The sequence below is a fragment of the Ursus americanus genome, chromosome 22 (assembly GCF_024610735.1).
Source record: "Ursus americanus isolate L20-20 chromosome 22, mUrsAme1.1.p, whole genome shotgun sequence".
NCBI lineage: Eukaryota > Metazoa > Chordata > Mammalia > Carnivora > Ursidae > Ursus > Ursus americanus.
This window is the reverse complement of record NC_142148.1, coordinates 22,452,899-22,480,040: the sequence shown is the minus strand read 5'-3', so window position 1 is coordinate 22,480,040 and position 27,142 is coordinate 22,452,899. Positions and strand designations below refer to the sequence as shown.

Sequence of the window (27,142 nt, the reverse complement as noted above, 5' to 3'; positions counted from 1 at the left end):
TAGCTTTGCCCTAGAGGTCCAAGACTGCTTGAGACCTAACCTCTTCTCTCAGCTTTTTGTGACCCTTTCCCTAGGAGAGCTTCAGCTTTTAGCTCCAGCTGTGGTGGATTTGGGGCTTGCAGGCTTGGACGAGTAGTCCAAGTGCGCACGTGTCTTCCTGAAGCCCATCTCAGTCAGCTAACACCTATCTCACAGGGACATCAACAGAAGACAGGAGTCCAAGCCTGATCCTGAGTTGGGAAGGTAATGGGAAGGGTCTCCTCTACTTGCCCTCCCTGGTTCCAAGCCCACTTGGGTTAGACCAGCAGCACCCAGGGAAACACTAGAAATGCTCCTTCCCACATTTGGAGGCCGGTCTCTTATGCCTCACCTCAAAGCTGGGAGAAAGAATCCTTCAGGTATTCCATTAATGTTTGCTGAGCCTGATTTGGGATTAGGGGGTGTTTCATCTGACCTGCATGCACCCTCTGGTTTGGTCAGCTATGGCCTGGGGAGCCCCCCCCTACTCAACCAGTGCCTATTAGCAGTGACACCATACTAGTCTGAAAAGCTAAGCTTTTGTTCCCTTTGTATTCAAGTCATTTGCTAAACTCCCCCCATGTGTCAGGCGTCGGGTGAGTTCGATCCAGTGAACTTCCAGGTAACAATGATGGTTCAAGTGGGTTCCATATAGGAGAGGCACAAGTAGGGGCTGCAAGGGAAAGGGCCTAACTTCTAACATTTTGTTCTGGCATCTTAATTCTAGGGTGTCAGGTTCTCGTAGCAAGACTGTATAGAAGTTAAAAATGGAGTTGGGCAACAAAGAAAGATTTTGCTAAGTGAAAAATGGGGAAAGGGCACTGTCCGCAGAAGGAATATTTTGAGCAAAGTTGGAATCACCAAAGTGTGAGGTTACCTGGAAAGATAGCAGGGCACCGAGGTGGGCTAACGTCTAAGCAATGGAGGAAGGCGTCAGAGACCTCAGAGCCTCGGCCTGAAGGGTGCGAACACTACTTCCAGGGAGTGTGCCGACTTTGCAAGCAATGGAGGCTCCACGTAGGTTTTAAAAAATTTATTTTTTAAAAGTTAACATGTGCATAAAAGGAAACTGAAAAACACAAGAAGCAAAGAACAAAGTCATCCATAATCACAAGCAGTTTACAGTCGGACTTCTAGGTCCCATGTGTGTATCTACACAAGTAAGCATTTTAATGTAATTAAGATCGTACAGTTATGTATCATGCTTTTTTACACACCATGAATATTTACCATTTCAAAGTCCCCAAATTTGAGTATTTTGATAACCAAGAATACACTACACCAACTCCACCTGAAAGAAAAAAAATGTAATCTTGCCTTTCTTGGCGACAGAAATTTCATAAAAGACAAAAATGGCAACAGGCCTCTAGATAAAGATATTGGCAGAGTTACAATTAAAATACTGCATTCCCTTAATGTTCAATTAAAACTGAGACAAAGTAAGAGTATACAACGTATAATGCTTCTAAAAGAATTCATTATCCAATCTATACTATTCAAATATTAGCAAGGAGGTATGTTTCCACTGAATCACTGAATGTATTCCTATAATACAGCCAAAGAGATGCACATACATTAACAGTTATCATTACAATGTAAATATGAACACTTCTGCATACATCTCTCCCTCTATACTTCCTTCTGCCCCTCTGCTGCCAACCTAGTAAGTCCTGACATTTCTCAGAGACAGCTTAACAATTCCTCGTCCAAGATGCTTCTTTCCTATCAATGATAACAAAAAGAAACTTATAAATTGGTTAATTCACTAGCTGTACATTTTATTATCATACATTATCACCTCAGGATATCCAAAAGGCTTAGATGTTACAAAATAATGAACCTTGTCCACAATAAACACAGGTACTTCATAAAAACACACATGAAGACCTATGGTTATAACCTAAAACGGTCTTCTAGATGTGGAGATACTAGCAAAAAGCCCTTCCCTTCACCCCTCCTCTGCTCCCTCCACCATTTTAATGACTAAATACAGGACTACATCTAACTCTAAGAGGTGGATTAACAGACACTTCCAGAACAGTCCTTCCTAAAAACTAACAGAAGGGCATTCATAAAGGGATTATTTTACTAACCTCTACTTTTAATATACTTTGGGCATTAGGACTTGCTTATACTTTGACACACAGCAATGTTAACTAAAATGCACATACAGAACTTTAAAAGACTCACGGGCACAGAACCCTTCTCTCCTCACTTCCTTCCGTGCCCCCGTCCCCATCCCCCAGCGAACCCAGTGCCCAGTCAGCATACTCTCCAAAATATCAAGTTTAACAATTCCATTCCCAAAATACACTCCTGTAAATTAACAATACTTAAAGGGTGTTGTTACTAACTCTCTACTTCTAACATGTTGTTCACTTTCAAACATCCAGAAGACTAGATGTTTCAAGTAAGGATTTATTTAAAATTTGCCCACTACATACATAGTAGCACTGAAAGAACATTCTGGCTTAGAACCCTTCCTCTTCTCATCTCTTATCAACCTAGTGGAAAGTATAAGCATCCGTAACGCTTAGAGGGGATTTTAACAGTTTCACTTCCTCTAGTTGTTTTCAGAATAGTCTTTCCTATGAATTTAAACACAAAGTGTACACAATGTATTAGTTTACTAACTACTTTTGTCATACACTGGCAACCTCTTTAACATCTAGAAAGACTAGATGTTGTAAATTAGGGCTCATTTGTCCTTTATATACACTATATACACAGCTAAGTAAAACCAAATGCAGACATACAGGACAATGGTTAATCCTAACTAGAAACGCAAAGCCCTTTGCGCTTTCTTCTCCTTCCTCCCTGAACCAGCACAAATATCACATATGTGTACTGCTGAGAGGTGGTGTGATCACCTTCATCATTCCATTTTCAAGACAATATTTCATATAAATTTTAACAAAAGGGTTATATACAAAATGTGTTATTTTACTACCTCTACTTTTAACATACTTTGTGCACTTCTAAACATCTAGAAAGGCTAGATGTTTCAAATTAAGGACTTAAGTTTGTCCAGTATATACATAGTAGTGTTGAATAAACTACACACATGTAACAACGGGTTATATCTGAAAGTGTCTTCTGCATAGGAACATTCCAGTCTAGAACCCTTCATTTCTCACAACTCCTCTCTACCACCAACCCGGCGGGTGAGTGCAGATGGGCACGTGTCACTTAGATGTGACTACAATGTCATCTCTCAAAGTCCTTTTCAGAAGACAGCCTTTCAATGAATTTTAACACAAAGTGTACAAAATGTGTTAGTTTACTAACTCTACTTTTGTCATACATTGGCAACCTCTTTAATATCTAGAGACTAGATATGAAATTAGGACCTATTTGTCCTATATAATTACAATATATACAGTCAAGTTAAATGCACATAACATATAGGGTGATGGATAAGCTGAATTTCCTAGCATATACTAGCAAAGCATCTTTTGCAATTACTTCCTTCCCACCTCCCTCAGACCACTGAACAAGTATACTTTCAGAGAGGTGGTTTAGCAATTCCATTTCCAAAGATATTATTTCCCATCAGTTTTAAAAAGCTATTTACAAGAAGTGTTACTCTACTTCTACTTTTAAATACATCAAGCATTTCTAAATATCTAGAAAGACTAGATATTTCATATAAGTACTTGTCCACTATGTACACAACAGCACTGTTAAATAAAATTGCACACACCTAACAATGGGTATAATCTGAGGTATCTTCTAAATATGACCACCATTTCGGCCTAAACTATTCCCTCCCTCCCTCCCTTCTCTCCACCACCAATCTAGTAGACAAGTACAGGCATGTGTAATGAATGCTTAAAGGTGGCTGAACAAATTCATATCCAAAAGTCATTTACAGAAGAAAAGCTTTCCTTTGAATTTCAACACAATGTGTACAGAATGTGCTAATTTTACTACTTTGTCATACACTGGCAACCTCTTTAACATCTAGAGACTAGATGTTGCAGAACTAGGACTCATTTGTCCATTATATACACTATATACACAGCAAAACAAAATGCACAGAACATATAAAAAATGGTTTTGTCTGAAAATGTCCAAGCATGAACACACTAGCATACATTACCTTTTGCAATTCTTTCCCTTCCACCTCCTCCAAACCACTGAACAAAGATACACGACAGTATACTGCTCAGAGGTGGTTTGGCAATTCTATCCCCAAGACAGTTTTTTCCTATGAATTTTAGCAAAAAGATATTTACAAAGCGATATTTTCCTACCTCTACATTTAACATACGTTGGGCACTTCTAAACATCTAGACAGACTAGATGTTTTAAATAAGGACTTAATTTGTCCACTATATACATAGCAGTCCTGAATAAACTGCACACACGTAACAGTTATAATCTGAAAGTGTCTTCAAAATATGAACATTCTAGCCTAAGACTAACCCTTCTCTTCTCTCCTTCCTCCACCAACCCAGTGGGCTATAATGCTCAAATTTTCAGAAGACAATCTTTCTAGGAATTTTAACACAAAAGGTACACAATGTATTAGTTTACTAACTCTATTTTTGTCATACACTGGCAACCTCTTTAACATCTAGAAAGACTAGATGTTGAAAATTAGGACTCATTTGTCCAGTATACACACTATATACACAGCTAAGCAAAACAAAAATGCAAGAACATAAAGGACAATGGTTGATCTTCCCTCACTATAAACACACTAGCAGAGCTCTCTGCACTTCCTTCCCCACCTCCTTTGAACCAGTGCACAAACAGAATGTGTACTATTCAAAGAGGGGGTTTGGCCATTCCCCCCCAATTAAACAACATTTCATATGAATGTTAACAAAAAGCTATTTACAAGAATGTCTTTTTTACTACCTCTATTTTTAACATGTATCAGGCACTTCAGAACATCTAGAAAGACTAGATATTTCAAAAAAGTACTTAGCATTGTCAACTATATATACAGTAGTTGTGGAATAAAATGCACACACAAAACAATGGCTATATGAAAAATGTCTTCTAAATATGACCAGTCTCGCACAGAACCTTCTTTTCTTCCTCCTCAAGGTCGTCTACTTCACGTCCTCTTACCCACTGACATATGTAGACGTGGTCGCTCCTGATGTCGCTTCTAGAGATGGTCTAACAAGTCCATTTCAAAAAGTCATTTCCAAAAGACATTTCTTTTCTATGATTTTTTTAAAAAACAAATAGGCATTTACAAGATGTGTGATTTTCTAACTCCACTTTATCATATGTCGGCAACCTCTTTACATCTAGAAGGCCTAGATGTGGCAAAAGTTTTCTTTTGAAGGTTGGGGGGAAAGTTGAGAGCAGCTTTTTCATATTATATACACAGGCCTTCCATAAACGGCCAGTAAATCTTCCCAAAGGGTGGTCTTCCCATTGGCCAAATGCGGTAAGTAATTCTCCCATTTCAATCTTCCAAAATTAACGTCTGGTAGACGGAAGACCAACCGCCTATGGCCCGTTAACCGTTCCACCCGTCGTCGACAGGGGCTTCGCTCACCTTCCGGCCCCGTTAGGGCGGCCGTCCACTGAAGGTGAGATTTCGTCCAATGGGGACGGAGCGGTCAGCCCAGGGCCGGATCTGTGGGGGTCCAAGGCCCAAGGGTGGCCGACCTTGGTCCACGCAGACCCGCCTTCTCAGGCCCCAACGGCCGTCCGTGGCATTCGAGTGGCCGCCATTCTTCTCGCCCAGCCACACCCGACGTCCAAAGGTGCCGCGTCCCCGCTGGCCGGGCGGGGGCTGCGCGTAGGCTGCGCAGAGTTGGGCCAGGGGAGTGGGCAACCGGCAAGGTCGGGGCTCCCAGAGGCCGCCGCCATCGGCGCCCAAGGTGGGGGTGGGGGTGGGGGTGGGGGTGGGGGTGGGGAGAGGCTCGCGGCTGCTCCACAGTCTGGGCCTGGCTGGTGGGCAGCCGCGGCGAGGGCGCTGAGTCTCTACGAGTCAGAGCCCGCGCCCTGTCCCCGGGCCCCCCAGTTCACCCGCCGGCCTGAGGCCGGAGGGCCTGGAGGGCCCGGACGGCCCCGGGATAGACCGCCGCGCTGCGCTTCTCACCTCGCTTTCTGCCGGAACTGACTTGGCAGTTCTCTTCGCTGGCGAGAGAAGAGCGGAACCGGAAGTGCCTTCGCGCCGGGACCCGCGAGCGGAGGTTCCGGGACTGAAACGTTCCGGCAGGGGCAAGGAAGGCGTCACGTGGGGTCAGGCGGCCCTCCTGGCTTGCTTTTGGCAATGATAATCGTTACCCGCCGCAGAATTCTGTGAACAAGCGAGCGTGCGTTATTTCTCGATTCTGTCGTTTTCCCCATTTTGGGGTAAGGAGGCTCTACATTTTTCATTCATTCACCATTTATCTATTGGCACCTACTATGTGCCACGTAAACACTGGGAATGCAGCACTGGAGGAAAAAAACCGAACAAAAATTTCTGCCCTCTTGAAACTACGTTCTAGTAGGGAACAGATAATCCTTCAAATGCATAAAAAAGCAGATAGCGAAAGTGCTATGGAAAAATAGAAAGTTGAGAAGGGGAATATTAAGTGTGAGTGTGGAATGTTTTAGGTGGTGGTCAAGTGACTTTTGAGCAAGAATCTGAAGGAGGTGAAGGAATGTGCCATACATGGGGTTGTTGTGTGGAAGATCCTTCCTGGCAATGGGGGTGGGGGAGCACAGCCACTGCACAGGCCCGAAACCTGAAGCATAAGGCCTGACCTGTCCCAGGAACAGCAAAGTGGTTGGAGCAGTGTGAGCAGGCAGGAATGTAGAGGTTAGGCCAAGAAATGCATGTGAAGGAGGGAAAAAGTAATTTGGTGCTTTCTTTCTAAATGAAATGGGAACCGTTGGAAAGTTTTGAACTGCAGCATGGAGGAAGAGCTGAAGTGGAGCCAGAGGCAGAAGCAGGGAGAACTGCTAGAAGGCTATGGCAGTCAATCAGGTTGAAGCAGGCTAGTGCTTGTCCCAGGATGATGGCAAAGGAAAAAAAAAGGTTGAATTAGAAATAAATGTAAAATTGAACCTGCAAGGTTTGCTGATAGACCAGATGTGAAATGAGCAAGAGAGAAATCAAGGAAGACTCCAAAAACTTTTGGCCTGAGCAAATGAAGGAGGGAATTGCCATTAACTGTGATGGGAGAGACCAAAGGAGGAGCAAGTTTTGGGGGAGAATATCGGGAATTCACCTTTAGACATGGTAAATTTGAGATGCCTGTTTGACATTCAAGTGGAGATGTCAAGTAGGCAGGTGGATTTATGCTGAGCTAGACGTATGCATTTGGTAGTTGTCCATATACAGATGTCTTTAAAGCTATGAGGCTGCATGAGAGAACCAAGTATGTACTAGGAGAACTGAGCCCTGAGCCCTGGGGCCCTGTAACGTGTAGAGGTCAGGATGGTGAGAAGGAACCAGCAAAGGAGACTGAGTGAGCAGAGCAGTAGGAGAACAACCACAGGAGTGGGACATCCTGGAAGTAAAAGAAGAAAGTGTTTCAAGGAAGAGTGATTAACAGTATCAAACATTGCTGATAGATCAGATAAGATACAATTGAGAACTATACTTTTAGCTTTTATAATGAATGCTGTGATGAACATTCTTGTGAATTTTCAAGTTTGGTGGAGGCTTCTCATTTCCTTTGGATACCATTTTAGAAATGTAAAGAAAGATCAAAGCATTGGTTCAGGCTTAAGATTTTTGATGCAGACCCAGACAAGATTCCCGGGAGGAAAATCTGACGATCAGAGAGTCCCCGCTGCTGGAAGGCAGAAAAGAGGAGCAACGAGAAAGCCAAGGACTCTGGGGCTCTGGTCCACAATGCCTGAGCCACAGGAGTGGCTACAGGAGCACAAAATAGGTGAGGTGTGGGTTTCTATCTTTGCAAAGAAAAAAGCCACTGGGCTCCATACCTGGAGAGAAGGGGGAGGAGAGGAGGAGCCAGAGCTCACGGGAGGGTTTCAAACACTAGGGCTGGCTGGCTGGGTGGGTGGTTGGCACACTGACCAAGACGAAGTGAAGGAAAGCCTCAGTGTGGAATTCCTGGTCCTCTTTCTGAGCTCCCTACTTCCTTTTTTTTTTTCTTCCCAATTTTTATTTAAGTTCTAGTTAGTTGACATATAGTATAATATTGGTTCCAAGAGAAGAATTTGGTGATTCATCACTTACATATAACGCCCAGTGCTCATCATCACAAGTGCCCTCCTTAATACCCATCACCCATTTAGCCCATCCCCCACCCACCTCAGCCCATCCCCCACCCACCTGTCCATCAGCCCTCAGTTTGTTCTCTATAGTTGAGAGTCTCTTATGGTTTACTTCCCCCTCTTCCCCCTTCCCACATGTTCATCTGTTTTGTTTCCTAAATTGCACATATGAGTGAAATCATATGGTATTTGTCTTTCTCTGATTTATTTCACTTAGCTCCATCCACATTGTTGCAAATAGCAAGATTTCATTCTTTTTGAATGCTGAGTAATATCCCATTGTATACATATACCTCATCTTTATCCATTCATCAATCGATGGACACTTGGGCTCTTTCCATAGTTTGGCTATTGTTGATAATGTTGCTATATATAAACATGGGGGGGCATGTTCCCCTTCAAATCTGTATTTTTATATCCTTTGGGTAAATACCTAGTAGTGCAATTGCAGATTATAGGGTAGTTCTATTTTTAATTTTTCGAGGAACCTCCATAGTGTTGTCCAGAATGGCTGCATTCGCACCAACAAACTCCCAATTTGCATTCCCACCAACAGTGTAAGAGGGTTCCCCTTTCTTTGCATCCTTGCCAACATCTGTTGTTTCCTGTGTTGTTAATTTTAGCCATTCTGACAGGTGTGAGGTGATATCATGATTTTGACTTGTATTTCCCTGATGATGAGTGATGTTGAGCATCTTTTCATGTGTCTGCTAGCCATCTGGATGTCTTCTTTAGAAAAATGTCTATTCTTGTCTTCTGCCCATTTCTTCTTTTTATTTTTTAAGATTTATTTATTTATTTGAGAGAGAGAGAGAGAGCCTGAGCATGACCAGAGGGAGGGCAGATGGAGAGGGAGAGAAAGAATCTTAAGCACACTCTGCACTGAGCATGGATCCTGACATGGGGCTCGATTTCATGACCCTAAGATCATGACCTGGACCATGATCAGATGCACAACCGACTGAGCCACCCAGGCGTCCCCTTCTGCCCATTTCTTACACTTACTTGTTTTTTGGGTGTTGAGTTTGATATTTATCAAACTTACAGATTTTGGATACTAACCCTTTATTAGATATGTCATTTACAAATGCCTTCTCCATTCCACAGGCTGTTTTTTAGTTTTGTTGATTGTTTCCTTCCCTGTGCAGAAGCTTTTTATCTTGATGAAGTCCCAGTAGTGCATTTTTGCTTTTGTTTCCCTTGCCTCTGGCATCATGTCTAGTAAGAAGTTGCTACAGCTGAGGTCAAAAAGGTTGCTGCCTGTGTTCTCTAGGATTTTGATGGTTTCTTGCCTGGCATTTAGGTCTTTAATCCATTTTGAATTTATTTTTCTATATGGTATAAGAAAGTGGTCCAGTTGGGGCACCTGGGAGGCTCAGTTTGTTAAGCATCTGCCTTCAGCTCAGGTCATGATCTCGGAGTCCTGGGATCAAGCCCCCCATCAGCCTCCCTGCTCAGTGGGGAGTCTGCTTCTCCCTCTCCCTCTGCTCCTCCCCCTGCTTAGTCTCTCTCTGTTGCTCGCTCACACTCTCTCTCTCTAATAAATAAATAAAATCTTTAAAAAAAAAGTGGTCCAGTTTGATTCTTCTGCATGTTGCTGTCCAGTTTTCCCAACACCATCTATTGAAGAGACTGTCTTTTTTTCCTTTGGATATTCTTTCTTGCTTTTAGTTGACCATTTAGTTGTTGGTCCATTTCTGAGTTTTCTATTTTATTTCTATTGATCTATGTATCTGTTTTGTGCTGGTACCATACTGTCTTGATGACTATAGTTTTGTAATATAGCTTGAAGTCCAGAATCATGATGCCTCCTGCTTTTCTTTTCTTTTTAAAGATTGCTTTAGCTTCCTACCTCCTCAGCAGCCCACAGGCTAGTATCCCTGGAACCCAAAGATGATGATGATGTTGGCAAACATGTATACATCCTGCTTTCTACTTGCTATCTCTACTCGAAGTTTCCAGCAGTCGCTTAAACTCCTCTCGTGCAAAACAAAACTCTTGATATCTCCCAGAGCCTGCTCTTCCACCCAGTTCCCAAAAGATAACATAGGCATCTTCCTTAATTCTACTCTTTCTCTCATTCCCCATCCTCCAACCATCACAAGTCCCATCTTCCTCCTAAATATATTTAACACACTGCCCATTTCCTGTGCTATCCAGTATAGTAGCCAGCAGCTACATGAGGCTGTGTAAACTTTAATTAAAATAATGTGAAATTAAAAGTTAATTCCTCAGCTGCACCTGCTATATTCTAAGTGCTCGAGAGCCATAGGTGGCTAGTGGCTACCATATGAGTATAGACGTAGAACATTTCCATCATCCCGGGAAGTCACAGGACACTGCTGATCTGTGACCTAGTCCAAAACAACAGCATCTCTGGTCTGGATGACTTAACAGCTTCTTAATGTTGTTCTGACTGTTTCTCCTACTCTTCCCTTTTCATCTATTCTTTCTACAGAAGCCAGAGGTAACTCTTAATCAGAAATCAGATCTTGTTACTGTCTTGTTTAGGGTTTCAGTGGCTTTTCATCACACTTTGAATAAAATCCAGACTTCTTACCGTTGCCTACTGCCCTGTCATTACATCCCAGTCACACTGGCCTCCTTGCTGTTCCTTCTCCTCTCCAAGCTCTTCTCAAGCTCAGGGTCTTTACATAAGCTGTTCCTGCTACCTGAAAGGGTCTTCGTCTGGCTCTTGGAGAGGCTAAGGATCTTCTCATCCCATAGATCTCAGTTCCAGTATTATTTCTTTAGAGGGCCTTTCCTGATCTCCCTGTCTGAAGGGCTTTCTTCCAGTTAGCATTGCATTACCCTACTTATTTCCTTTATTCGTTGATCACAATGTGTCATTATTTTATTAATAATAATGAATATTGCTGCATTTCTGCATGGTATAAAAGCCTTGGCTTTATATATGTCACCTTATTTATTAACCTTCTGGTTTCTTTTCTTCTTGCTTTCCCCGATGTCCCTGGCACCCAGTACAGTGCCTGGCATACAGTAGACATTAATAATTGTTAAACCAACAAATGAGTTAATTGAGCGCTTACTATGGGCCAGGCACTGCACTAAAGCATTTTGCATAGGTTGTCTAATTTGCACAGCAATCCTGTGAAGTAGGTACTATTACTATCTTCCTTTTATAGACGAGAGGCTATGCAAGTTGTCTGTTCTCAGGAAGAACTAGGATTCTAACCCAGTTCATCTGAGCTCCCTGGGAAGGCCCTGTAGAGGGTTTAGAGGCCTGCGTGCACACCAGCCCACAGCCACCCAGGCTTAGGCTGGAAGCTGGGAAAGGAAAAGACTTCTTTTTTTTGAAGGGCTTCCTATTTCAGATCAGGCCAGAGTTTCTGGGTTTTCACTGCTCAGCCAGGTGGCAGATTCAGGGCCTGGGTCAGGGCTCAGGATGGTACCGAGTGGGGCAAGCTAAATGTTCCAATTCAATTCTGAGCATCCTCAGTGGGGCTGGGGGACTGGCCCAGGACCCCAGACAAGACTCTGGACCAGACCCCAGGCTGACTGCTGACTCTGCCATGTCTTCCTGCCTGTCTCAAATCAAGGACAAGACAAGGAAAAAAAGGTAAAAATAACGAGGCTTCCTGGCACTTCTCCTTGGGAAACATCACATGTCAGGCCTGTGACACAGAACGTGTTTGTTAGGCCAAAGGCTCCAAGCTTATTAGTGGGAATGATGCTGAGCTGCAAGCCACCCACACAGCTCGCTTGGGAAACAAACACAGTGCAGCATCCATCCCTCCCGGGCCCGGGCATGCACAGTTCCACCACTATCAACAGCAGCACACATCTGCACCGAGACAGGTCGGGTTGGCAGCGGGCCCCAGGAAGTGGGTTGTGTGTGGGTGGGTCCCAGGGAGGCTGCTTATAATCCTCAGAGTCATTATCATTTGCTTGCATTTGGGGCTTGCTTCTGCCCTAGCACAGAGTTTCTTAAAATTGAGTCATTCCCTAATAAGCTTAACAACTTCCTCCATTCCCATGTACCATCAATAGCAGTTTTGACTTAATACCTCTCTGCGAATTGACTCACTTAGCACAGCCATCCCTACATTAGCCTTGTCCTCGACGGTATTCGTGAAATCATCAGCTTGAGGTGCTGGTTATATGTTTTCCAAAGTCTGATAATGTAAATATACAACTCTTAAAAAAATGTTCATCTAGGTTCCACTCGAAATCATCTTGGTACAACCAAGATGCAAAACAATTAGTTTCAAAGAGACTCAAGAGACAACCTGAAAGAGCCCCCCATGGCCAAAGCTGGAACAGTTTGAGCAACAAAAGCAATAACATAGTACAGTATTATAGCCCCAAGTATAAACTAAACTATATCCATGAATCCATACTGATGTAAAGAAATGCTTGAATAAATAAATGGAGGAGAAGAGACATATCTTCCTTATAGAGGAATTCCAAATAATTTATCCCTTCCAGGCTGTGGAGCTTAATTCCCCCCTTGAGTATGGGCTGCACTTGGTGACTTTCTTTCAAAGAGTAGAAAGAGAGGAAAACCAAGTAAATTCACAGGGGAGGAACTTGGCAAACACTACCTTGTCCAGGCACTGAAGGTGATCAAGTCATGTTGATAGCGTGGACCCCTGACATGATGTCATGAGAAGTACCTTACCTCTGTGGCATCCTTCACCCAAATCCATAACCCCAGTTGAACCAGAGCAGCCCAGATTGGGGGGCACTCTATAAAATATCTAACCAGTATGCCTCAAAACTGACAAGTTCATGAAAAAGAAGGAAAGTCTGAGAAACTGTCCTAGGCCAGAGAAGACTAAGACATGTTGACCAAGTGTAATGTAATGTCTTGGATGGGACCCTGGAACAAAAAAAATGGACATTAGTGGGAAAGCTAGTGAAATCCAAGTAAAGTGTAGAGTTTAGTTAATAGGAAGGTACCACGGTTGGTTTCTTAGTTGTGACAGATGTGCCATAGTCATGTAAGAGGTTAGCAGTATGGGAGACTGAGGGAGGGGTATACAGGAACTCTGTGTTCCAGGAAACCTCTGTACTCTGTGAATCAGAGGTTTACGTTTATTTTCTGTATAGTTATTTTAAAATAAGTTTATTTAATAAAAGACAGGGGTGTTATGTGTACTAGATTGGAGCATGATTTTTTTTTTTTTTTTTTTTTTTTTTTTTTTTTTTAGAGAGGGAGAGAGAGAGAGGAGGGGAACAGCGGAGGGAGAGAGAGAGAGAGTATCTTTAAGCAGGTTCCATGCCCAGCAGAGAACCTGATGTGGGGCTTGATCTCGTGACCCTGAGATCATGACCTGAGCCGAAATCAAGAGTCGGATGCTTAACTGACTGAGACACCCAGGTGCCCCTGGAGCATGAATTTTTTTTTTTTAAGATTTTATTTATTTATTTGACAGAGAGAGAGACGGCCAGCGAGAGAGGGAACACAAGCAGGGGGAGTGGCAGAGGAAGAAGCAGGCTCCCAGCGAAGGAGCCTGATGTGGGGCTCGATCCCAGAACGCCAGGATCACACCCTGAGCCGAAGGCAGACGCTTAACGACTGCGCCACCCAGGCGCCCCTGGAGCATGAATTTTTAAGCTGCATAGAACTGTATTTGTTTCCTGTGGCTGCCATAACAAATTATCACCAAGCCGGTAGCTTAAAACAATAGAAACGTATTCTCTCATAGTTCTAGAAGCCAGAAGTTCAACATTAGTCTTACAGGGCTAACATCAAGGTGTTGAAAGGGCTGCACTCCCTGCAGAGCTCTTCCACCTTCTGGTGGCTGCGTCATACAGTCTCTGCCTCCACAGGTGCACTGGCTTGTCCTGTTCTCTGTGCAACTGTCTAATCTCCCTCTGCCTCTCTTATAAGGTTATTTGTGATGGCATTTAGTGCCCACTAGGATAATCCTGGATGACCTCCTCGTCTCAGCATCCTTTTTTTTTTTTTAAAGATTTATTTATTTATTTATTAGACAGAGAGAGACAGCCAGCGAGAGAGGGAACACAAGCAGGGGGAGTGGGCGAGGAAGAAGCAGGCTCCCAGCATAGGAGCCTGATGTGGGGCCGGGATCACGCCCTGAGCCGAAGGCAGACGCTTAACGACTGCGCCACCCAGGTGCCCCTCGTCTCAGCATCCTTAATCATACGTGCAAAGATCCTTTTCCCAGAAAGGGTAACATCTATAGGTTCCAGGGATTAGGACTCTGTATCTTTGGATGGCCATTATTCAGCCTTCTACATCCTGGCTGTGTGAAATTTAGGACTTCTGTAGTATCAATAAGCCCCCTCTAAAGTAGAAAATAACAAACTATATAACTATTTAAAAAATATTCATCTGGGGCCCATCTGAAATCATCTTGGTATGACTAGGGGGACCCAAGCCACACTTTGCAAAACAATTGGTGCAAGAGACTGGTCTTAGAAGTCAGACAGACCTAAATTCTACATCTGGCTCCATCATATACAAGCTTGTGGCCTCGGGTAAGTTAGCACACTCCTTGAAGGGCATTCTCATCTTCTTCTTCTTCTTTTTTTTTTTTTTAGGTTATTATTTATTTAGTTGTGAGAGAGAGAGAGAACGAGCAGAAGCAGGGAAGGGGGAGAGGCAGAGGGAGAGGAAGAAGCAGACTCCCCACTGAGCAGGGAGTTGGATCTCAGGACCCTGAGATCATGACCTGAGCCGAAGGCAGACACTTAACTGACTGGGCCACCCAGACACTCCGAATTCTCATCTTCTATACAAGAGCCCTCTATACAAGAGCTAAGCCCTGTCTCAGAGGAATGCTGTCAGAACTCGTAGACCGTGGAGCAGATGTACAATCTATGTTCAGCCAACCTCCTGTTTGTTCTCCCTCCACTTTATAGAGTAATGTTACAGCTCACAAAATACTTTCTACATACAAAAATGTGTTTGATCTCCATAAAATTTCACCCTGTGAAATAAAGCCAAATTTTCCTTCCTGTTACACAGATGGAGAAACTGAGACTTGATGTTGATTGACTTAGCCAATGGGACCCAACTAGAAGACAGTAGGTGTCTGAGAACACAATGGGCAGGAGCCGAGAGGCAGTGCCCCCTTTTAGATGGGGCTGATTTGCCAGTTTCATCCCTAGACTTGTTTTCATGACTTTCATTACCTTTCTAGCCCTTATAGGCATTTGAATTTATGACCCATGATGTGTTTCTTTTTCTTTTTTTTTTTTTTTAAAGATTTTATTTATTTATTTGACAGAGATAGAGACAGCCAGCGAGAGAGGGAACACAAGCAGGGGGAGTGGGAGAGGAAGAAGCAGGCCCATAGCATAGGAGCCTGATGTGGGGCTCGATCCCATAACGCCGGGATCACGCCCTGAGCCGAAGGCAGACGCCCAACCGCTGTGCCACCCAGGCACCCCCCATGATGTGTTTCTAACTCCTGGCTCATGTTGCTGGAATTTGATCAAAAATCATTGGACTTGAAGCTCGGAAGCCATGCTCATAGGATTCCCCTTGTTCCTGGCTTGTCAGATCTCACAGGCTTTCTCTTCTCTAGACTGGATGAGACAGACCCATAGTTTGTCCCCTGGTTTGGCCAGGTTCCTGGTTTTGATAGCTCCTTTTTCTGAGTCCTTGAAGCAGAGACTCAAGCAGGACCTTCATGCTGCAGGGCCCAGCATAGATAGGGTTGGGCATCCTGAAGCAGGGAATTCATGCTCTGGCCTCAGAGGTCACAAAGAGAGGGCCAGAGGCTGTGTTGAGGGCCCAGAGCTAGACTGTCTGGGTTCTAATCCTCGTTCCCCCCACCTGATTCCACTGCAGCCCGCTGACCCAGTCACGAACCCTTCTGTGCTTCAGCTTCCTCCTGTGAAAAAGGAAATCATTACAGAACGTCAAAAAAAAAAGCATGAGGCTCAAGTGAATGAGTGTACATGAAGCTGTTATCAGTGCTTGGTACAGGTGAGTGTTCGCCCTAGTGCCCCCCCCCCCCCCCCGCCCCGGAACCGTAAGCACATCCCTGCACGGGCAGCTTCTGTCTTCCTGACTCGCTTCTCTGCTAGAGAAACGTGATTCCTCCCGAGGAGCCGTGCAGGTCACGGCGGAGGCGAGGAGCCCGGGGTCGGGAGGTTCTGGGGCTCTGTCACTGTGGAGCCTGACGTGAGTCCTCCCCAGTCTCCCAGTCATCTCCAGTGGGGACAAGGGGGTGACAGAAGGGCCGAGCCCGCAGCGGGGACTCTCAAACACACTCGCCGCCCCACGCCCCGGCTGGGAGCTCCACTTCGCCGGCACTGGGGCGCTGGGGACCCGGGCCGAGCGAGCCGGCCTGTCTGCGGCTGCCATGGCAACGCCCGGAGGCTGCGGCGACGGAGACGAGAGGTGGGTACGCCGCGGGGCGCAGAAGGAGGCCCCGCCCCTGGAGTGAGCCTCAGGCCGAGGCCCCGCCCCCACCGAGGCCCCACCCTGGCCGAGGCGCGGGGCCTCAGTCCCGTGATCCCGCGGCAATTGTGGCGTTCTGGCTGGTTCTATCAGTGCCTGACGAGCTGCATCCGACTGACCGACTGTGTCTGACTACAGACGCCATCACTGCCTGCTAATCCGTCTGTCTGGCTGCGTCTGACGGAACCCAGATTTCATGGGTGCCTGAGGGCCCAACAGCGTGTGATCGGTCTGCCTGACCACAGCTGACTGACTGACCGCCCGCCCATACCTGGCTGACGGCACCCGGGCCTGACAGGGCGTGTCCGACGGGGTCCATCGACTGCGTCTGGCTGCCCAGACCCCATCTGTGCTCGACGGGCTGTAGCTGACTGACTGAGGCCCCCTGTGTCTGACTGACCAGCTTTCTGACTGATCCCTCTGTGCGGTGGTTCGACCACATCTCTGCTCCGCGGGCTGAGCCGCCCGAGGCTGGCCGGCCCATGGCGACTGCACCCGGGCCGGGAGTCCCGCCCCCTGGCCGGCCTCGGGAGGCTTGCTGGTCGCCCCGACCCAGCCGGCCTCAGCACAGCCTTGTGTCTGCTGGAGCCGGCCCGACTGGGCATCTGGAAGGTTGGATCGGCCCGCCTGATGTGTGGGCCGACCGCATCTGCAGGTTTCTGGGTGACTGAGTCGGCCTGACTGTCCCTGCCTGGCCCCCTGTGTGACTTGGCTTGACCGGAGCGGCCGTGTCCGACTCCCCCTGGCCGCCTGCCGTGATGGCTGACCTGCCCCGCACGCAGCAGACGGGGTTGAGTCACACTGCCGGCCTGCCGTGCCACTGACCAACCGCCTCTGACTGCCTGGGCCCCTGAAATTCTCCCCCTGACTACTGGCCACCTTCGTTCCAGCTGCCCAACCAATGGCTTCTGGCGCCTTGCTTGTCCAGGGGCCTGGGGCCTAGACATTTTCAGCTACAAGTCTGGGCTTTGGGGTGTGGGGTTCAAAGCAAGAGCAGGAGGGGCAGGAGCCCAGGACAGAGGCCTGTGGGGGAGCCAGGCAGTAGAAGCAGGACTCAAGGCCAGGTGGGGAGCAGCTGGAAGAAGCTGCAGGGGTCCTCAAGGCCCCTGAGTTCAGGGATGGAATTCTGTAACAGAGTCAGCACCTTGAGGAGTTGGGCTGATGTTTGGGTGCTTCTGGGCAGTAATGCACGACCCTGAAAACTTTGTCCATGTTTCTGAGTTATCTTTGTCAGTGCCTCACTCTGCAGAAGGGGCATCTCGCAGACCTCACACCTCCTCCTGTCTTTAAGTCTTTCTCACAGTTTGTGTGTATGGACTGGCCACATCAACCATATGGAATGGAAAGAGAGGCTGTGTACCAGAATAAGGGGGAAAGAAACACAGGGAATTCGATTAAAGGGAATAATAATAATTTTTTGAAAAGTAAGCATGTCAATTGCATGCGTGTGCTATGATTTATAGTTCTTGTTATTAATAATAATAAATGGGAGCATTGGGTTAGCTTATCTTGATTGAGCTTCAGCATTCTGAGATGCTGCCTCCCCGTTCATAACAAAGGCCTGGCTGCCTCATTGATTTCATTTTAAGCAAAGTGAGGAATGGGAGGAAATAAACAGCTGCCTTCCCAAGCGCTCTATTTTAGTCAGCTTGGGCTGCTGTAGCAAAATACCATAGCCTGGGGTGTAAAAAACAGACATTTATTTCTCAAAGTTTTGGAGGTTGGGAAGTCCAAGATCAAGGTGCAGGCTGACTTGACTCCTGGTGAGGCCCTTTTCCTGGCCTGCAGACAGCTGTCTTTTTGCATTGTCCTCACACAGTGGAGAAAGAGCGAGCTCTGGGTCTCTTTTTCTTCTTATAAGGATACTAATCCCATCATGGGGGGGGGGGCTACCCTCATAGCCTCCTCTAAACTTAATTACCTCTCAAAGGCTCCACCTCCAAATACCGTCACCTTGAGGGGAGGGTAGGACTTTGAGGGGAGGGGAGGACTTCAATATATGAATTTTGGGAAGACACAAACATGCAGTTCATAGCAGGCTTTCACAACATGAAGTTGGCTTTCCGCCAGTGTGGGCAGTGGGGCTTCTCCAGGCCAGGGGCTCCCAGGGGGCTGGGAAAAGAGGCAACAGCAAGAGCATGGAGCACTTGTACTTCATGTATGTATGTATTCATTCAACAAGTAAGATTTATCAAGTACTATTGAGTACCACGCATTGTGCTGGGCTCTCACCCTCCACTCATGGAGCTTACGTTTATGCTCCTCAACCCTGATCCTGTGAAGGCCAGGTGCTGAGTTCCAACGGCTTTCTTTTTGGATGACCTGCACAGCTGAAGGTGGGAGAACTAGCATAGTGTGGTGGTTCTCAAAGAGTGATCACCTAGGAACTTGTTAGAAATGCAAATTCTTGGGCCCCACCAGTGATGAACTGATTCAAAAACTCTCATGGTAGGGCGCAGTGACCTATGTTTTAACAAGCCCTCCAGGGGATGTAGATGTGTGCTGAAGTTTGAGAGGCGCTGGTAGAATGATCGAGCCTGTTGGCTCTGGTGTCAGACCAACCATATTGGAATCTCAACTCTAGTACATAAGAGCTGTGTGATTTTGAACAAGTCAATGAATCTTTCTGCGCCTTAATTCTCCCATTGGCAAGATCAGTGTAATTATAATTGCTTTAAATTAATGTTGTGAATATTAAGTCCTCTGAAGAGCTAAGCATATAATTTCCGTTCTAAGAATATGTCCTGTGGATCTGTTCCAGCAGAAGCTGAACGATATGTGTTCAGGATATTCATCGATGCATTGTTTAGAATAGAAAAGAAACACCCCAAATATCTATCCATGGGGGACTAATTTAATAAATCATGGTCTGCCATACAAAGAATGAGGCAGCTCTTTATATACTCATATGAAAAGAGCTCCAAAATTTCCAAGTTAAAAAAAACAAGATGCAGAAGTGTGTCCAGTATGCTCCCATCTGCGTAAAGAAAAAGAGACTTCATAGAATCTTGATCTATGTATAGGTTATCTCTGGAAGGATACGCAGGGAACTGGTAACAGTGGGAAAAGAAATGGATGGCTGAAAATAGGGGAAGGAGGGAAACTTATTTTTACCATGCATGTATCTTTTTATGACTTAAAATTTGCAATATGTATATGCATTTCCTATTCACAAAAAAATGAAGTTTTAAGAAAGTGGGGAGTACTCAGCATAGTGCCTGGCAGAGGACATAGTGATGATGGCCATTCCACAGCTCCGTGTGGATGATTCATTGCGGAAATGCAGCCCAGAGGTATCGGGCATGTGGCCACAGCCTCGCCTCTCCTTTCATTCTCTGCAGCCCCTATCGCCCCATCAGAGAAATCTTGCATTTTGAGATGTAAAGCGGCTTCAGGATTCTCTGGTATAACGCTCTTATTTTAAAGATGAGGAAACCAAGCCCCAGAGAGAAGCCATAACCAGCCCAGGGTTATCCAGAAGATTGGGGCTCAATGTAGGAACTCTTTCAAAACATCACAAGCCTAAGCTTTCTGAAATTTTGCTTTCACCCCGTCGCTGCTCTGCTCAGGAAATGTCGACTCCTCAACCTGGCTCTTCACACTGGTCTTGGTTTAACTTTCAACCAAACTTTCTGACTTTATTTCCCATCTTCTCCAACGTGAATTCTTTCTCTACCCTTGCTGAATAGGTCTCTTTATGGACCCCAATGCTCCTGCTTTCCAGACACCACAACTTGTCAGTGCTGTGCTCTCTGCCTGAAATGCATTTCTCCTTCTTGTCCATTTAGGGAGATTCTACCAATGCATGGAAGCAGAATCACAGCTAAATTGCCCTTCCTCTAGGAAGTCTTCCCTGATTACCCAAGCTCACAGAGCTGTCTCCTGAACTAATTAAAAAACGTCTTGTAAAACTTGTGCTTCTTAAGGGGGAACTAGGATGCTCCTTGAGCAATGGGAAGAGGATTGGATAGAGCCAGTTCCCCATCCTGACTCTCCATGTCTGGAGAAAATGGGCAAATGACCTTGGCCCTCATTTTCTCAGGGAAGCCGTGGGTAAGGATGCCACTGAACCCTCCTGAAGCCGGGATCCTGTCTGCAGGAATGAACTGCTGGGCCTGTTTCCACCCCGATGTTTACTTGGCCTGGAGGCCCAGCATGATGAAACCCGGCCCTGTTGCTGAGCACCTTGGGAGGCCTCCCTCCAGGGTCCCTCTGTGCTCAGACAGTGGCCCTTTGTGGAGCAGAGGAGCAGGACTGAAAGTGGAGCCTCTGGAACACCTCCCCCCTAACCTCTAGCTACCTCTACTGGCGGCCGTGGACCGTCCTGTGCCTGGGTGGCCTCTGTTTGAAGTCCATGGCTGGCGGCTGGCAGAATGACGTGGGGCCTCTAGGTGGCCAGCTAAGCTGGGAGGGTGAGAAAGGGTCCTGTCTAATGCAGCATCTCTTAACTCACTAGAGGCTGCTTATAATGGAGCTCTCCAAAGAGGAGACTGGTCCCCTGCAGGTCAGATTGACACTTTCCCCATCCTGTCACCACAGACCATGCCCCTAGGACTTAGGGCTGGACCTTCTGATGTGGCCTGTCCCTTCTGCCTCTATTTCACTGGACCCTACACTCACTCCGGGTGGGAGCAGGGGAGGGAGGGGAGATTGGGAATCCTTAGATGTAATCCCAAACATGGTGGAGTAGGGACGGGGGCGGGGGGACAACAGGGAGGAAGGTGTTGTGGTATTGGTGATAGGGCACTCACCGTTCTGGAGAGTGGGAGGCCTAGGACTCCAGTTTCTGCTGAGCCACTGACTTGCTGGGTGAAATTAGCTTTTCTGGGCCTCTGTTCCCCTAGCTGTGCCTCACTTTCTCAGCTGCAAAATTAGGGAGGCAGAGTAGATGACTGTCAAGAGTTTTTGTAGTTCTGACTTTTCATAATTCTGTGATCGCAGGGAGGAAAGGGAAGGGCTGGGGGTGGGTTGGAGGTGGGTAATTGACATAGTGCTCCCCGTTGATTTATCATCGGTCGCTAGGCAGCCTCTTTTCTGCCTCCAGGATCCCCTTTGCCCTCCGTTTCTCCCCCTCTCCTTTCCACCTGACTTTGAGGCCTTCTTGTGATGAGATCGAGAAGCTGTTTGATGTAGATTTGTCTTATCCCATCTTTTGCCCCCCAGAGGAGGGGGCTGTGCACAGAGCAGGAAGGGAGTCAGGAGACAAAAGGGAGAGGAAAATTAAGAGACAAGAGTGGGATGCACAGAAGTGTCAGAAGAGAGCTCAGTGAGAGCTGAGCAGAAGGAAAAGGGAAAGGAGACAGGGTGAAAGAGGGGAAGTAGAAGGGAGAGGAGCTAAAAGTGAGAGAAATGAGGCCCCCATGAGATGGGGAAAGAGAAGTTATGAATGGAAGAGAAAAACAGGAAGAGACCGTGGGAGAAGACCACAGCCTGGGCCAACACACACATGTGGGGACATCTCTGGCTATTCTAGGACAACAAACAGGTCAGTCTGGCTGGAGCTAAGAGGGTGTGCAGTCAGGGCACAACATTAGAACTGGATCGAGAGGGTCTTGAATGCCAGGCTCATGACTTTGGTCTTTATATTTACTGTTTCCTGCTGCCCAAATTCCCTCTGATAAACTGGATGAGGCCCAAGGACTGTTTTCGTTCGTCCATCCATTCAATAAGGGACGATGTCTTACCCAACTCTGGATCCCCAGAGCACAGCACGATGTCTGCACAGAAGAGGTAGTCGGGAAATGCCTGTTAAAATCGAGCACTTGAAAAGAAGTGGAGCACTTGGAGAAAGCAGGGCTGAGGCAATCTTGCAGAGAATATAAGAATACCCACAGTACGAGCTAGAAAGTGCTAGGTGGCCTAGGAGAGTCCAGATAAGAGTTATGACAGATCAGAGGAGCACAAGACAGCCCTTCCTGCTACCCACAGCAGGAGAGTCCCAGAGAAGATTGTAGGGGGGTCGGCTTCGGTCGCATACCCAACCTGAAATTAAATCATGAGGCCAGGAAGATAGATTCTGTTGGAGGATACAGGGTTCTGTGTATGAGGAGAGAGCAAAGAGTTCTCCAGAGGAAGGCGGGGGGATTATTACCCGGTGAAGAGAATTTAGAACTGGGCACAGCTGCCACAGCCCACTGTGATGGGAAAAGGTGAGGCGTGAACGGGGAGCAGCGAGTAGGGTTGAGGTCTCCATAAGATTGGTAGGAGCTGGGAATAGAAATAGACACAAATCACAAAGGGCCTCAGATACCAAGCTGAAGAGTTTGGATTGCTCTCTTGAGCTGAAGAGGGCCCTCATCGGAACTGTGCTTTGGGAGAATTAACCAGGTCACTGAGGTATAAAATGGACTGGAGGCCAGAAGACCAGTTACGAATGGGAAATTATTCCAGTACCTTCTCTGATAAAACCCATGGGCAAGGTCCTTCAGCCACACTGGGGTGCTTCACATTGTAACTTGGGTTTTTTTTTGTTTGTTTGTTTGTTCTGCCCATTCTAGGTCAGAGAGCTGCAAAGGCCAGAGGTCATACTTCTGCCAAAAGGGACCGCCCTTTCCAAGGGCCACAACCAGTTCACGTGGGAGATGGGAGCTCCAGAGATCTATCGGGGCAGGTGAACACTTGTAAAGTGTTCCATCTTTGAAGATTGGTGGACAGTTTGTGGCGGATCTGCAGCTCCTGTCTTTGGACCTGGCATATGAGAGGAGTAGCTCTGAGCAATCTTAACAAGTGACTTCAGGCTCTTGCTTTTGAGCTGGGGGTGGCCCAGTCTGCCGTCCAGAGTCCGCTCTCTCCTTTCCCAAATATCTCCACAAGAGAGGATGCTGTAGCATGGCCTAGTGTGGAGCATACGACTCTGGAGTCAGACATCCTTGGCCTTGGTACTCAGCTCTGCTACCTCTTAGGTCTGCAACGCTGAGTACATTAGGTAAGTTATCTGGACTCTTATTTCCTTATATGTAAAATGGGGGTAGTAATACCAACCAGACAGAGTCGTGAGGGTTGAATAAGCTACTGAAATGCGCTTGGCACAGTGCCACACAAACCACAGGCACTCGGCAAGTGTGAATTCCTATTCATTTTTTAGGAACAGAGCTAGGTACTGTTAGAGCTAGAGGGGTCTCAGAAGTTACTGGCCCAGTCCTCTCATACTACAGTGGTGAGAGGACTCCTGATACCCAATCTAGGTCTCTCCTTTTGCAGTATCTGCAGATTCTGTCTTCATTAGAAGAAGAGAACTGACATCCCTCCTCTGCCCTTAGCCACATAAAATCCTTTATGAGTTCTATACCTGTCCATAGAATGATATTTTGACTCCCCCATTTTTCTCCAAGAACATTTGCCCATCATTTGCTCTTTGCTCTGCCAAAGGTATGGTCAATTAGTGTACCATACTCAGAGTGTTAGGAATATGTGGGAGGATTTTATTAGCAACACAGTAGGCGAATTCTAAACAAATCCAGCAATCCTGGAATATCTGAAGGAAATTGATCATAACTATTCTTGGATAAGCTAAAAAATAAATACAGTTATTCCTATTTTTTTTACTCTGCTTTTTTTCCTTAGGAATACAGATTGTTTTTATTGTGGTGAAATATATGTAACCTAAAATTTACTCTTTTAACCATTTTAAGGGTATAGTTTGGTGGCATTTAAGTACATTCACAATGTTGTGTAACCATCACCTCTATTTCCAGAACTTTCTCATCAGCCCAAACAGAAATTCTTTACCCATTAAATAATTACTTCCCTCTCAGTCCCTGGTAACCGCTATAATTTTTGTCTCTGTTAATTTGCCTATTTCTAGGTACCTCCTATAAGAGGAATCATATAATATTTATCCTGTTGTATGCACCTGGCTTCTTTGACTTAGCATCATGTGTTCAAGAGTCATCCATGTTGTAGCAGGTGTCAGAATTTCATTCCTTTTAAATAGCTGAATGATATTCTCTTCTATGGATATACCGTATGTTCTTTGTCCATTCGTCTATTGATGGACACTTGGGTTGTTTCCACCTTTTGCCTGAGTAATGCTGCTAAGAACGTTAGCCTACAAGTAACTATCAGTATTTTTTCTAATCTATAATGAATGAAACTGTAGTAGGCTGAATAATGCCTCCCACTCCCAAACTGATTGAGTCCACTCTGAGATTTGTGTTGGCCTCTAAGTGGGACTCCAGCATGTCCCTCTCCATGGCCTCTGCCATGGCCTTCTATGATAGGCCTAATCTTTCTGGGCAACATCTGCAGCACACTTGTGCTGGCCTTCTATTTCCACTCCTACCAGTCCATCCTCCACACCAGCCATCGCAGTGGTCTTTCTTTATTAAATACAAAATGTAAAAATTGTTACAAAATAATTCAGATACACCAAAAAGCATAGTGCATATCATTTCATAGCCATGAGGGTGGCCATCGTAAAAAAGAGAGGCAATAGCAAGTGTTGGTGAGGATGTGGAGAAATTGAACCCTCAAATATCGCCGGTGAGGTTGTAACATCGTGAAGCTGCTTTGGAAGTTCTTCAAAAAGTTAAACATAGTAACCACATGACCCAGCAATTCCACTCCTAGCTATATACCCAAGAGAAATGAAAACGTAAGTTCATGCAAAAACTTGCACATAAAAGTTCATTGTGTCATTATTCGTAATAGCCAAGTGGAAACAACACCAATGTATATCAACTGATGAATTGATAACCAAAGAATGTGGTCTATACATACAATAGAGTGTAATTCAACCATAAAAGAAATAACATACTGATTCATGCTACAACATGGATGAATCTTGAAAACATTGAACTAAGGGAAAGAAGCCAGCCACAAAAGACCACATGCTGAATGATCCATTTATATGAATGCATAGAGAGAGAAAGTGGATTAGTGGTTGCCAGGCTGGTGGGGGGGGGGGGAATGGGGAGTGACTGTTAATGGATATGAGGTTTCTTTTGGAGTGATGAAAATGTTCTGGAATTACAGTAGTGATGGTTGCACAACCTTGTGAATAAACAAAAAACCACTAAATTACACACTTAAAAATGATGAATTTTATGGTATGTTAATTATATCTTGAGAAAAATTCTAGTGCTTAGTAGTGCACGCTACTATGTGTGTACATACTACCCAGCTCAAGAAATAAACTGTTACAGATAAAATTGCAGCTTCCTGTGTACCCCTGCTTGATCCCATTCCCCTCCCTCTCTACTCAGAGGTATCCACGATCCTGAAGTTTATCCTGGTGTTTAACATGGCAATAAATGTCTTTGTAACTTTTACTACATGTATGAGTTTCCCTAAAGAAATATACTATTTCTTTGTCTAGTTTAAAGCTTTATATAAGTGATATAAGTTGTATCCTCTGCAATATGCTTTTTTCTACCAACATTATATTTTTGAGAATTATCCAAATTAATTTTATGTGTCGATTTGGGCCGCAGAGTGCCCAGATACTTGGTTAGATGTTATTCTAGGTACATCTGTGAGAGTGTGTCTGGATGAGATTAACATCTGAATCAGTAGATTGAGTAAAGCAGATTGCCCTCCCCAGTGCGAGCAGGCCTCATCCAGTCCATTGAAGGCCTGAATGGAATAAAAAGGCAGAGTAAGGGAGAATTTGCTCTCTCTGCCTGGATGCCTTCCAGCTGGGACATTGTTCTGCTGCTGCCTTTGGACTCAGACTCATACTGGAACTTAAACCATTGGTTCTTCTGGGTTTCCAGCTTGCCACCTGCAGATCTTGGGACTTGCCAGCCTCCATAACCACGTGAGCCAATTTCTTATTATCTTTCTATCTATCATCTATCTCCTATTGGTTCTGTTTCTGTGGAGAACACAGACTAATACAATTTGTGATGATTGTGTCTTGTTTAAGAACTCCTTCCTTACCCCGAGGTCTGAAGAATGATCTTTAGTTACTTCCAAAGATTTTATTTTATTTATTTATTTTTTAAAGATTTTATTTATTTATTCGACAGAGATAGAGACAGCCAGCGAGAGAGGGAACACAAGCAGGGGGAGTGGGAGAGGAAGAAGCAGGCTCATAGCTGAGGAGCCTGATGTGGGGCTCGATCCCATAACGCCGGGATCACGCCCTGAGCCGAAGGCAGACGCTTAACCGCTGTGCCACCCAGGCGCCCCCCAAAGATTTTAAAGTTTTGCTTTTCAAATTTAGGTCTTTAATCCACCTGAAGGTTATTTTTGTGTATGCCGTGAGGTAGGAATCCAATTTTATTTTTTTCCAAATGAATAACCAGTTGTTCAGTATCATTTAAAAAGTAATCCAAAAGTATTAGTTTCCTAGGGCCGTCACAATGGATTACCACACGCTGGTGGCTTAAAACAACAAAAATTTATTCTCTCACAGTTCAGGAGGCTAGAGTCCAAAATCAAGATGTCAGCAGGGTCGGTTTCTGTTGGAGGCTCTAAGGGAGAAAACACCCCATGCCTTTCTCCTAGCTTCTGGTGGCTGCCTGCCCTCCTTGGAGGTTCTTTGGCTCGTACTCATATCGCTCTAGTCCCTGTTTC

At 45.6% G+C, this 27,142-nt stretch overlaps 1 long non-coding RNA gene across 1 annotated transcript; it reads left to right on the top strand.

Moving 5' to 3' along the window:
* The first annotated feature begins 1,021 nt into the window (after nucleotides 1-1,021).
* On the top strand, nucleotides 1,022-25,506 carry LOC123796943 (uncharacterized). The gene is made up of 3 exons (XR_015720918.1): nucleotides 1,022-7,877; nucleotides 16,010-16,147; nucleotides 23,122-25,506. It is a non-coding gene; the product is annotated as an uncharacterized LOC123796943 (long non-coding RNA).
* Nucleotides 25,507-27,142: the final 1,636 nt, after the last annotated feature.